Genomic DNA, 14,105 nt, shown 5'->3' on the forward strand with positions numbered 1-14,105 from the left:
TGTTTTAAGATTTTATTAGTTTTAATCTTTTTCATTCTGAGATGTTATATGTAAACATTTTATAATTTGCCTCTCTTTCTTCCTTAACATTTTGATAGTAGTATCTTAAACTTGCTGCCTTCTTGTTATGCACATGTCATTTTGGTTCTAAAACAGTGAAGAAGTATAAATTAAAAACTATGAAATATTTTTAATACATGATATAGAGAAGTGAACACACTATTTTGCTGATAAAAAATTATTTTGCATAATCAACTTCCAGACTGATGGGGAAAATCTAAAGCTAGAGGGAAGGGCAGACGATTTGTAATGGCTGTAAGTATAGAATAATATATTTACCAATTGAAATACAGTTTGAACTATTTATATATGAAGTTTGAGGTTAGACCTGTAGTGTAAACTTTTAGCTGCACTCTTAGAATGTTGGCCTAGAGTACAATATTTTGGACATCAGAATGTGGAGTTAGAAATAAATATTATTCTGGGGGCACCTGGGTGGCTCAGTGGGTTAAGCCTCTGCCTTTGGCCCAGGTCATGGTCTCAGGGTCCTGGGATCAAGCCCGATAGCGGGCTCTCTGCTCAGCAGGGAGCCTGCCTCCCCACTCTCTCTGCCTGCCTCTCTGCCTACATGTGATCTCTCTCTGTCAAATAAATAAAATCTTAAAAAAGCAAAGAAAAATATTATTCTGTTCTTAGATTAAAAATCTAAATTCAGAGTATTTATTCAGATAAATTCAGAGTTGTAGAACTAAAATAGTAACGGTCCATTGGAGAAGAAAGTAAAAACATCTGTACCTGTCAGGAAGTAGCTAAGTTTGGGTGAAGACTGGTCTCCACATACTAAGATTGAAAGAAACTTTAATTTTGGTAAGAATGCTTAACATAAGATCTCCTCTTTTTAAAAAGTTACAAGTATCAATACAGTGTTCTTAGAAAGAGGGATAGTGTTGTACCTTAAGTCTTTTTAGAACTTCCTCGTCTTGCATAAGTGAAGTTTGTACCCACTGACAAGCAACTCCCCATTCCCCCTTCTGAGCCCTTGCCATTTGCCATTCTACTTTCTGCTTCTGTGAGTTTGACTGTTTCAGATACCTCATGTAAGTGGAATCAGACAGTTTTTGTCCTGCTGTGAGTGGCTTATTTCAGTTAGCCTTGTGTCCTCAGGGTTCAATCATGTTGTCAAATATGGCAGTCATTAAGATTGATAGCAAAATAAATTTAGAATATATACAAAGACATCCTTGATTTGGGGCAACTCATATAAAAATAGAAAAAGAATGTAAACTTAGAGATGACTGGAATGGGTTCATGAATATTAATCCTAAAAAGAGTTGTACAAATCGGTAGACCACTTAAACACTCACCAAGGCACTTGCTGTGCTAGGTACTGCAGATGCATTTATAGGCATTTTTCATAGGCTTAGCTGACAGCTTAAAATCTAGTTGGGGAGACAGATAATGTAACAGTGATAGTATGTATTAGATAATTAATGGTAACAATAAAAAGTTTCAGAAGTATGAATATGGAAAGAGGCTCAATTTGTTGGTGAAAAGGACAGGATTGGAAGATCTCATAGAGATAAAACAGTTAGGACCTAAGCTGGCAGGAAGATACTGGTTTGGTTCATTTGTTTTTAAGTTTGTTTATAAGTAATCTCTACATCCAGCGTGGGACTTGAACTCAAGACCCTGAGATCAAAAGTCACATGCTCTTCTGACTAGCAAGGTACCCTGTGGCAGGAAAAGATACTGAAGGCACATCAAACACAGTGCACAAAGAAGGGAAATTTATACTATTAGAAAATATACCAACTTTTTAAATGTTTGTTAAGGAAGACACACACACATTGTGTCCCTAAGAACATCTTAGAACCAAAGTATTGTGCTGGGTATATTTAATTCTTAACAATAGTAACAGTATCTGTGTTTTTAAGAACTTAAGAGATGCATAGAAGGTGAGGATTGATAGGAAATGCAGAGTGGTTAACAACTTTAAAACTTCATAGACTTCAAACGCAGATGCTTCATTATCAGTTTACCTTATTTAAACATTTAAATCATAAATATAACATGCATAGAGAAAAGTATACAAATCTTAATTTTTCATTCCAAAACATGTTGCCGTATTCTTCGTGTCATCTGTCAGTAGTTTGGAAAGGGCCATACTTAATCACTTAAATATTGGTTTAAAAAGATACTACTGTTGTGGCAGTAGTGGCTCAATGGGTTAATAAGCCTCTGCCTTCGGCTCAGGTCAGGGTCCTGGGATCGAGCCCTGTGGAGCAGAGAGCCTGCTTCCTCCTCTCTCTTGCCTGCCTCTCTGCCTACTTTTGATCTCTGTCAAATAAATAAATAAATCTTTAAAAAAAAAAGAAAGAAAGAAACTACTGTTCTATATCTTGTGCATGAATGGGTCATGCCTGAAGAGAAGTGCTTCACCAGTTAACAGTAAACTGACTGACAGCAGTCTGGGTTCTTCTACTCTGTCCAGGGGGCTTAGTGTTCTGAAGGACATATTTGGTTCATGATTCCAGTATTACAGGCTTAAGTAGGTAAGCACAGTGGGTGTTGGATGACTCAGAGAGTGATGAATTAACCTATGTTCCACATGCTTTGAATGTTCCTCCAGTCATTTATATGTAGGAAAACCTGTGCAGTCATTTGTGTGTTTAACTTTAATCTGTTTTAATGCTTGCATTACAGTTGTGAAAAACCTACCAAAGAAAATCATGCTGCCAAATTTGGGAAAAAGAGTAGGAGGGCACTGCCAAGTTACAGGGCAAAGGACATGGATACAGGAAAGCCATTTAATTCACCATCAGCGCAGTGGCCTAGCACATGTGTATATCTAGGGAAGATTTCAGTTTTCCTTCATTACTGTATTACGGATTATTCATTGTTTTTGGAAAATCTCAAAACTGATGGCAGTGCCACTTATGGTATTTGAGTCATTAATAAAGTACATCTGTATTGGTCTGTAAGCCGTGGTAAGCAAATAAAATTATTACTATTTATAAGCATGTACCAAGGACATGCTTAGTATTTATAAAAATGCATCATTAGTTTCTATATATGTAGTTTACAAAATACTTGAATATTACTTTAGTATCCTCAGACGACTACAGTGAGTTCAGTCGAGCAGATATGTACATTATTACATTATAGACCATAGTATGCCAGATGTTAGTAAAATATTTTGCGGTGAAGCACTTTTTACTTATTATTTGAGGAAATTGTTTTAACTTTTTTTTTCAAAAGTAAAATATTTAAAAAAAATCCACGTATTTATCTTGCAATACTTTCTTTTATATCATGATGTTAACTTTGAAAAAAATCTTTAGGTAATCTTTGGGTAATTTATGGTCTCTAGTTGAAGGAATTTCACTATTGGGTTAACTTTTTTTTTTTTAATAGATTTTTATTTATTTATTTGACAGAGAGATCACAAGTAGGCAGAGCGGCAAGCAGAGAGAGAGAGAGAGAGGAGGAAGCAGGCTCCCTGTGGAGCAGAGAGCCCGATGCGGGACTTGGTCCCAGGACCCTGAGATCACAACCCACTGAGCCACCCAGGCACCCTATTGGGTTAACTTCTGATTATTAAAGTTAATGGAAGGAGGGCTGAGGATCAGAGCTATACATAATTCAATAAAAAGAAAATGTATTTGTAATTTTATTTGAAGCATCAGTTTTTCTTTTCTGGTGCAAATGAACTCTTCATAATTATGTTTTAGGCCTGAGAATAAAAGAGTTACTACTGATGCTCCATAGGCATACAGTCTACACAGAGAAAATCATGTGTTTTGACAGTATTTGGTAATTTTTATGCTAGATTATTAAAATAACCCACAAAACAAACTGCTGCTTTAAAAAAAAAAATCCTTCTAAAACAATAAACCCATAAAGTAAGGTGTTCTTCTCTGTTAACCATTATGATGGATTCATTTTTCATTTTTGAAGTAGAGATTCATTAATCACCTACTGTATACCAGGGACTATCCCCTTGGGTACCAGAGATACAGGGATAAGCAAAAGCAGGTATGATTTTGCCATTATGTAACACTAAAGAGTTTAGTGGGGGGAGAGAGACAAGAACAATTATTTCTGTCAATTCCATTTTGGTTGAAGAGTAAGAAGGGGCTTCAGGGTGCCTGGGTGGCTTAGTCGTTAAGCATCTGCCTTCAGCTCAGGTAATGATCTCAGAGTCCTGGGATCGAGTCCTGTGTCAGGCTCCCTGCTTGGTGGTAAGCCTGCTTCTCCCTCTTCTACTCCCCCTGCTTGTGTTCCCTCTCTCTCTGTCTCTCTGTCAAACAAATAAATAAAATCTTTAAAAGGGGGGGGGGGTTCATTTGTGAGTTGCAGGTGCTTTGAGAGTACAGAGACATAATATTTTTCAGGAAGTTATACTTATGATTAAATAGGCCTTATTTTATGAAACAAACTATTCAGAGCTTTTAAAGGGCAATTAAATTGTATCTTTGGGAAAGATTGGAGCCATTTATAACCACAGGCAAGCACTACCACAAAAAAATACTAGTTTCTAAAAAAAATGTAAGATTCTAAATTCACTTGCTCTGATAGTTTTGCTGGACTATCCAGGTATCATTTTATGATATTTTATATATACCTAGTCTGTTATGAGGCTAAACAGCACACTAGTGGTTATTTCCTAAATCATCCAATCCTGTAATCTATAGTACGTAATGGTGGTTCTTTGTACAGAATCATGGACTCTGAAAAGTAGATAACCAATATTAGGAAGATTGTTTAGGACATTATCAGAGCAAAGACAGTGAGTTTTTGAATGACTTGTGAATCAGCTTATGGAAATATCATGTAGGTTCAAAGTATTGTATTCATCTCTTTTTTTGTTTTTTTTAAAGATTTTATTTGAGAGAGAGAGGGAGAGTGCGTGAGCACATAAGCAGGGAGAATGGCAAAGGACAAACAGGCTCCCCACTGGGCAAGGAGCCCAAGGAGCTCAGTCCCAAGGAGCCCAAGACCCCAGGATCATGACCTGAACCAAAGGCAGATGCTTAACCAACCAAGTCACACAGCCACCCCTAAAATATTTTGAAGTCAGGCAACCTATGAAAGCTTTTAGTGTAGTTTTTGCCAAGTAATGTAGATATTTATTTATGTATCAGATGTTTATTGAGTCAAAATCTGAGATAATAGAAATTATAGGGGAAGGATTATCAATATTTTTACTCCCTGCGCTGAGTGGTTTTATTATTTGAAAGATTTTTTTAGTTTTCATAGAATTCAAAAGTGTATACATTAATATTTGTTTTATGTATTTAAACTCTGGGGATATTTTAACCTTTATGGTGAGCTTAAATAGTAATAGCAAAAGTTGGCTCTTATTTTAGTAACAACATATTTGATGTCATTATTGAGTGCAGAGCTAAGTTACAGACTCGTTATTCCAGTATTTACACTTACTGTGTTGCTTTTAGCAGAAGTTTGCAAACTATTTCTGTAAGGGACCAGTAAATATTGTAGGCTTTGTGGGCCATCTACATAGTCACTGTTTCATATACTTGTTTGAAAAAAGCATTTAAAAAAATAATCCTTTAAACATGTAAAAACCATTGTTAGATCAGGGACAGTGCAAGAGCATGCTGATGTCCCAATTTGATCTACAGGTAGGTGGTGGGCTTAAGACTCCTGGTCTGTGACATTCCAAAGTTTTCTTTTCTCAGTGTAAATCCTTTTATAACCTTCCTATTTAATCTTGCTTCATTCCCAGCAGAAATGTTTTAACTGTAGTGATCTCTGTTTTGTTTTCCATATTTGCTGTCTGTATTCGTTTTCTTGCCCTTTTGCCTATGCTGTTTTATTTATTGTGAATCTTTTTTTAAGTCCTATCAAATTTTTACTCTCCTGTCAGGTCTTCCAAGAATATTGTGGCTGAAAGGGACTATAAAACCCCCACTCATACTTTAAAAATTTATATATATATATATATTTATTTATTTGTATGTGTATGTATATATATAGTATTCACTCTAAGATGCTGCACAAATTTTTTTTTTAAGATTTATGTATTTGAGAGAGAGCTAGAGAAAGAGTGCCTGAGTGAGTGGGAGGGAGGGACAGAGAGAGGGCGAAGGAGAGAATCTCAGGCAGACACCCCACTCAGCAGAGTCCCACATGTGGCTTGATCCCAGGACCCTGAGGTTATGACCTGAGTGGTAATCAAGAACTGGTCACTTAACTGATTAAGCCCCCCAGGAACCCCGACACAAAATTTTTATTGCTCTTGTAGTTCTTCTGTGTTGGTTTTATTACCTTTGAAACATAAGAGACATTTCTGTGGCATAATCTTATATACCTTTTCATTACACATACAGCAGTGAAAAGGTACAAGACTATATATACCCAAGGGAGTTTGAAACTTAAGATCCATGTGAGTTTCATTGGAATTACTCTTAGTAAATTTTTTTTAATATTTACTTTTCTGTGTGAAAAGTCCTGGGTGTTACTCTCCAGAGATTCTCATCCTGGCTGAGGGAAAGGACTGTCTATTTGCATTTTTGGCCAGAACCCCACTGTGATTCTGAAGCTGAGGGCTAGGGACCACCATTTGAGACAACCAGTATAGCAACTAAAGACACCTGACTACTCAAAATAATTTGTGGTCTGGTTTCAGCACCACTAATAAAATGAATCTTGTCACTTTGGGCAAACTCTTTCCCTGAGCTTCGTTTTCCTTTGTAATCTGTGAGAAGTACCTGTTTTTTTTTTTTTCTTTTTTTTAAAGATTTTATTTATTTATTTGACAGAGAGAGATCACGAGTAGGCAGAGAGGCAGGCAGAGACAGAGAGAGGAGGAAGCAGGCTCCTGCTGAGCAGAGAGCCCGATGCGGGACTTGATCCCAGGACCCCGAGATCATGACCTGAGCCGAAGGCAGCGGCTTAACCCACTGAGCCACCCAGGCGCCCAGAAGTACCTGTTTTGTACCTTTGTTTTGCATGCTCTTTTCCAGTGGTGGCTGAAAACCCGGAGTACTGAAGAAAGACCTAGATGTTAGGTTGTAACTACTGTTCTGAGCATTTATTAAACTTTTTTTTTGCACTGGTATCCAAGTTCACATGATTTATTTCCTTCTAGTTTATTGGCCTCACCCATTTTAGCTGCTTTTTATCTCAGCTTTTTGTTTGTTTCTTGTTATTAGTGTGTTATCTTTTTAAAAACTTACTTGGATTTAATTAAAAATAGAAATTATTAGTCTTTTTTGTTCCTTTTAAAACTTTTTATTGTGGAGATGTTCATATATCTATGCAAGGAGACAGAATGATATAACAAACTTCTACCAACTCATGGTCTTGCTTCTCCTTTATTATTTTGAAGCAAATCTGAGACCTATAATTTCATCTATAAACTCTCCAGTGATGTTATCTCTAAAACACAAGGACTTTAAAAAAATATATAATCACAATATATACCATTTTCACATCCATAAAAATTAATAATAATCTAGTTATCTAGCACATATTCAAATTTCTTTCATTTCATAAATCTCATTTTTTCCTTCTTATAAGAGTTTGTATAAATCAAAATACAAGTAAGGTCCACATGCTGTGAGTGGTTAATATGAGTTTTGAAACTGTACTGCTGATAAAGGATCAGAGACTAGATGATCACAGTCTGACCAGGCAACTTCTTGGGCCCTGTATCCCTTGGACTCAGGGAACAAGCCAGTTTTGCTTCTGAGAGTGAGGGCCTCAGACCAGTGGAGCTGGATACCCTGTAACCTGGAGGCCCTGCCATCTTATGTCCCTGGGAAACATAATAGCTCAGATTACTTTAGGCCTTGCAGTCAAACCTACGGCACAGGTACCCTGTGGCACACCTCTAAGGCATAGTCCCTCATCCGTGTTTCCTCCACTGCTCCAGTGTCAGCTGTTGTACAGCTTCCTCATGATTGATGTTTAATTCTTAACTACAGAGCAGGAAGTCTGTTTGGCTTCTGTGATAGCAGCTGGCATTCATCTTGGCAGCACAGGGTGCCATCTGGTTGTGGGGTACTTTATGAACTGTTAAGAAGAAAGTTGAAACAGGCTCTGGGCTCATAGATTTTTGAGGAATTGGTGATGACATTGAAGACTTCTTCATCTGTTTCATGAAAGTCAAGCCATCCTGCACAGGCAAGGTCAGCTTTGGGAAGGAATAAGCAAAGGCCATGCCCAGCAAGAACTTCATAGAGTTTTAGATTGTGTCTTGTTAGTCCTCTGTTCGACTGTGGGCTCCACCGATTCCCCAAGGACAGTCTCATATTGGCCTGTAACTCTAGGATCTTTGCAAGGATGGGATGATTGTGAGCAGTCATCTTCTGTTGGAGAACTTGTTGCAGCTTCATCCTCTAGATCTTACTGAAGGTGAGTGGGGTCTCCCAGTAGTGCGAGCGCTGTGATGGAGCAGCGGCTCTGCTTCCCACGTTGAGCTACGGGCTGCGGTGCCTCTCAGAGCCCCTTCTCATGGATGGTCGTGGCACGATCTCGTCTTAGCAGATGCTGCTCGAAGCCGCAGCACAGTGACCAGATTTGCCTGTCTTCTGCCCCTCCGTCTCCTAACATTTTATTATGAAGAATTCAAATATACCTAAAAGCAGAAAAATTACGCAGGTACAGTAGATACTGTGCTATGTTTGCTTTAGCATATATGTATGTATCTGTGCATTAGTCAATCCATCTTATATTTTTCTTATATTCCAAAGTATGCTGCAAACATTGGTTCACATCACCACTTAAATCTTTAGGATATCATTAATTGAAATTCTGTATTTGTTAAAAATTGTTTGAGGTATAATTTACATTATAAAAATCTTACCTTGGGAAAGAGTTTTAATAAGTATATCCAGTTTGACAACCCAGACCCCTGCAAAAATAAAGAACATGACCATCTTCCCACGAAATTCCCTGTCATTCCTTCATATTTAATCCCCTCCAGAGGCAACCAATGTTTTGATTTTTACTTGTATTTATATAAATAAAATGTGTGCTTTTTTTTGTTATTTTGAAAGTTATGGATGTGGATACATATAGTTCCTTATTTTTTTTATTACCTAGTACTTTTCTATTATATGATTAGATAAAAATTTGTTCATTCTTTGTAAGATCTGTGATTAGTGAGTATTTTCTTTGTCTATGGCTTTCTCATTTATTTTCTTATTGGGGTCTTCTGACAAGCAAAAATTTGTCTTCTTGATGAATTTTATATGTTTCTGGTTTTATAGTTAGAGCATTCTCAGCTCTATTTTAAGAAATCTTTGCCTTCTAAATCATCATAATCTCATTTTATTTTAGAGGCTTTGAAAACTTTGGCTCTTACATTTACATCTATGATCAATCTCAAATTAATTTTAGTATATGGTGTACTAGAGGTTGAGGTTCATTTTTTTGTTGTTGTTAGTCACCATACATTATATCATTAGTTTTTGATGTAGTGTTCCATGATTCATTGTTTGCTTATAATACCCAGTGCTCCATGCAATACATGCCCTCCTTAATACCCATCATGGGCCAACCCATCTCCCCATTTCCTCCCCTCTGAAATCCTTAGTTTGTTTCCCAGAGCCTATAGCCTCTCTCAGTTTGTCTCCCCTTCTGATCCCCCTCCCTTCATTTTTCCCTTCCTTTTCCTAATGTCCTCCATGCTATTTCTTATGTTCCACAAATAAGTGAAACCATATGATAATTGACTTGCTTTGTTTGACTTATTTCACTTAGCATAATCTCCTTCAGTTCCATCCATGCTGACATAAAAGTTGGGTATTCATCCTTTCCCATGGCTGAGTAATATTCTATTGTATATATGGACCACATATTCATTATTCATTCGTCTGTTGAGGGGCACCTTGGCTCTCTTCACAGTTTGATTGTTGTGGACATTGCTGCTAGAGGTTCATATTTTTCTATGAATATATACAGCTGTTCTAGCTCCATTTGTTAAAAACACTTTTCTCAATGGATTGCCTTGAAATTTTTGTCAAACATGAAATGACCATGTAAGAATGATTATGTTTTAGGGTTCTGTGTTCGGTTTCATTCATTTATTCATTGGTCCTTACACCAGTGCCACGTCAATCAATCTTGAGGTCAGCTAGTGCAAGTCTAGTTTCCCTTTCTTTGAAGAATACTCTACATGTCTAGATCAGGAGTTGGCATACTGTGTCCCCCGCACCTCCACCCAAATTTGGCCAGTTACCTGTTTTTATATGTCCCACTTAGCAGTCTACTGTTGTTTGACATAGGGACCAAGCCCAGGCTGCCCCCCTGGCCGTCCCCATTCCCCTTCCCCCTGTTGGCACCTTCTGTACCAAGTGTTGGGATCTTAACGTGGGAGTGGGTGACTCCCATCATCTTTGGCCAGCTGCTCAAGTTGAGATGACTGGGGTCTCTAGGACAGGAAGAATGCTGGGATCTGAGTGTCACTGGGGCAGAGAATGAAAGTGACCACTGTGGTTATTCAGATTATCTGTTTCTTGTATCGGTTTTGATGATTTCTATTTTTCAGGGAATTTGCCTGTTTCATGTAAGTTGTCATATTTATTAACATTAATGAGAGCCCCTTTTAAAAGTGTACAGATTCTATAACAGTTTTGCTCTTTATTATTTTTTTCCTTCTCTTTGCTGTGTTATTTGCTCTTTCTTTGCTTAAAGTAGAGCCTAAAATCATTGATTTGAAAGCTCACTTTTCTAGTATTTTAAAACAATAAATTTCTCTCCTCTGCTTTATCTGCTTTGAACAATTTTCGATATGTTGTGTTTTGTCATTCAGTTCAAAATGTTTTCAGTTTTCTTGTGATTTCTTCTTTGATCCATGGATTATATAAAAGTGATTGCTTAATTTCCACATGTTTGGCATTTTTGTAGGTCTTTTATTCTAATCAGCTTCTAATTTACATCTGTTTTTGTCAGTGAACAGTCTCTGTATGTTCTCTCAACACTTTCTTACTTTTTGAGACCTGTTTTATGGTCCAGCACATAGTCTGTATTGGTGAACATATGATGTGCATTTGAAAAGAATCTGTTTCTGAAGTTGTTGGGTATAGTATTTTGTAAATGTCATTTATAGGTTTGTGGTTAATAATGTTGTTCAGTTCTTGTAGGTCTGCTTTACTGATTTTGTCTAGGTGATTTATCAGTTACTGATAGAGCACTTAACAAATGATTGTGGATCTGCATATTTCCCCCTATTTTATTGTTTGCTTCATTTATTTTGAAACTGTTGTTAGGGACTGACATTTATTACTATGTCGTCTTGATAAAGGTGTCATTGTGTCATTACACAATACCTCTTTTTATCCTTGGTAATATTCTTCTTTGAAAAGAGTATATTATATGATATTTATATTGTTGTTGCTCTGTAGTGATAGGCCATTTTAAAGCTCTTTATCTTTGTTTTCTAAAGTATGGCTATGATGTACCTATGCATGCCTTGCAAGTGTATATATGTTTGTGTTTATACTCATAGTGTTTGCTGAGCTTTGTCTTCGAGATTATTTTATTTATTTTAAAGATTTTAATTATTCATTAGAGAGAGAGAGAGAGCACAAGCGGAGGGGAGAGGCAGTGGGGGAGAGAGAAGCAGACTCTCCGCTGAGCAGGGATCCTGACCTGGGGCTTGATCCTAGGACCTGGAGATCATGACCTAAGCCGAGGGCAGACGCTTAACCATCTAAGCCACCCAGGTGCCCCCCAAATTATATTGAAATTGAGACTTCACCGGCATATATGTTAACATTCTGATATTGTCCTACAAGTCCCTGAAGCTCTGTTAATTTTTTTTCTCAATCTTTGATTCTTCACATTTCTATCAATTTATGTATTCAAGTTTACTTAGCTGCTTTTTTCAGCTCCAGTCTCCAGTCATCAGAATGAATAATTTGTTTTTCCCCACCTGACTCTTCTGTTATCTCCATACTGTAGTTTTTTTTATTTAGAATTAATTTGATACTTTTCATTTCTAGAATTTAGAGTTGGTTCTTCTTTTTTTTTTTTTTTTTTAAATTGACATATAGTGTATTATTTGCCCCAGTTGTACAGGTCTGTGAATCATCAGGCCTATACATTTTACAGCACTCACCATAGCACATACCCTCCCCAATGTCCATAACCCAGGCACCCTCTCCCTATCCCCCCACCCCCCAGCAACCCTCAGTGTGTTTCATGAGATTAAGAGTCTCTTTATGGTTTGTCTCCCTTCCTGATCCCATCTTGTTTCATTTTTTTCCTTCCCTACCGCCCACAACTCCCCATCCTGCCTCTCAAATTCCTCATATCAGAGAGATCATATGATAATTGTCCTTCTCTGATTGACTTATTTCGCTCAGCATAGTACCCTCCAGTTCCATCCATGTTGTTGCAAATGGCAAGATTTCGTTCTTTTGATGGCTGCATAGTATTCCATTGTTTGTATGTGTGCGTGTGTGTGTGTATTTTATATATATATATATATATATATATATATATATATATATATATATATGATGTGGTGTGTGTGTGTGTGTATACACACACCACATCTTTATCCATTCATCTGTTGATGGACATCTAGGTTCTTTCCCTAGTTTGGCTATTGTGGACATTGCTGCTATAAACATTGGGGTGCAAGTGCCCCTTTGGATCACTACATTTGTATCTTTAGGGTAAATACCCAGTAGTGCAATTCCTGGGTCATAGGGTAGCTCTATTTTCAACTTTTTAAGGATCATTCATACTGTTTTCCAGAGTGGCTGCACCAGCTTGCATTCTCACATTTGGTTCTTTTTTATAGTTTTTATTTCTCTGCTGAGATTTCATAGTTTTATTCATTTTAAGCTCTTGTGTATGGTGATACCATCAGCTTCAAATCATTGTCTGCTAATTCAAAAGTCCTCGTCATATCAGATCTGTCCCTACTGATTGCTTTTCTTTTGGTTGTAGGTCACACCTTGCTATTTCTTTGTGTGTCTAGTGATTTTGGATTATATCCAGCATATTGGAAATGGTAGGTTGTAGATTCTGTGGATTCTGTTTTGTCCCTTAAAGGTATTGGTTTTGTTTCTTTTGTTCACTTTTTTTTTTTTAAGATTTTATTTATTTATTTGACAGATCACAAATAGGCAGAGAGGCAGGCAGAAAGAGAGAGGAGGAAGCAGGGTCTCTGCGGAGCAGAGAGCCTGATGTAGGGTTCAATCCCAAGACCCTGGGATCTGAGCCAAAGGCAGAGGTTTTAACCCACTGAACCATCCAGGCGCCCCTCTTTTGTTCACTTTTTACTTTAGCACACACTGCTTTTCATGAGGATACCAGTTAAAATCTCTGCTTTAGTTCTTTTAGTCTCTAATTGCTTGGAGTGGCCCCATACATGATTAGGTTAAGGGTGAGCCAGAGATCTGGGTAGAGTTCTGCAGGTTTTGTGACTCCTAGTCTCTGATTCCCTCCCTCCCTGGATTTGCCCCCCCCTTTTTTTCCCCTGTTACTGTGGTTGCAGGAATCTCCTTTTTAAGAATTGTGAATTTCTGTTCAAATTTTACACAGCTCTGGTTGACACTGACTGGGTCCTACTTTCTAGTGATGATCTTTAAAAAAACAAAACAAAAAGAAAATACCTAGTTTCCTCTCCAGTTTCTGTTTGCTGTGGTTGGTCTTTAGTGTCTTCTGATAGTTACTGTTTGCACAGAGTTTATAGTTGTCCTCTGCTGGAGGGTTGGGGGGTTAATATAAGCTATTCTGACATTACTGGAAGTGGAAACTGTTTTGCTTGCCTTTTAAATCTTCTCTTTTTTCTATAAGGTTCTCCTCCAGCAATATTTACTCCTATTCTCTCCCCCTCTCTCTTCTTCCTTCTCCCCTCCCTTTCTCCTCTCCCTCTTGCTTCTCTCTTCTCCCAGCCCAGTTATTTGTTCAGTAGTTTCCAATGTCTGGATTTCCTGATTCTGTCCATGTCGTAGTGTCAGTGTTCCTCTGTCATCATGGTTACCTGTAAATTGGTAGTTGGATCTAGTAGCTTCTTAAGGTTCATGTTTAATTTGGAGAAGGGGAAGATGCGATGTTTCATAGGCCCTCAGGTGGTATGTTAGTGTGGTGGTGGGTGGTATGTTAGTAGCTGTTATTGC

General features: G+C 37.5%; 1 protein-coding gene across 9 annotated transcripts in view; it reads left to right on the forward strand.

Annotated features, from left to right (window-relative positions):
* The window catches only part of AGFG1 (ArfGAP with FG repeats 1), a 75,050-nt gene that overhangs the window by 18,495 nt on the left and 42,450 nt on the right, over positions 1-14,105 (forward strand). The window lies entirely within an intron of this gene.

Source organism: Mustela nigripes, chromosome 3 (genome assembly GCF_022355385.1).
Source record: "Mustela nigripes isolate SB6536 chromosome 3, MUSNIG.SB6536, whole genome shotgun sequence".
NCBI lineage: Eukaryota > Metazoa > Chordata > Mammalia > Carnivora > Mustelidae > Mustela > Mustela nigripes.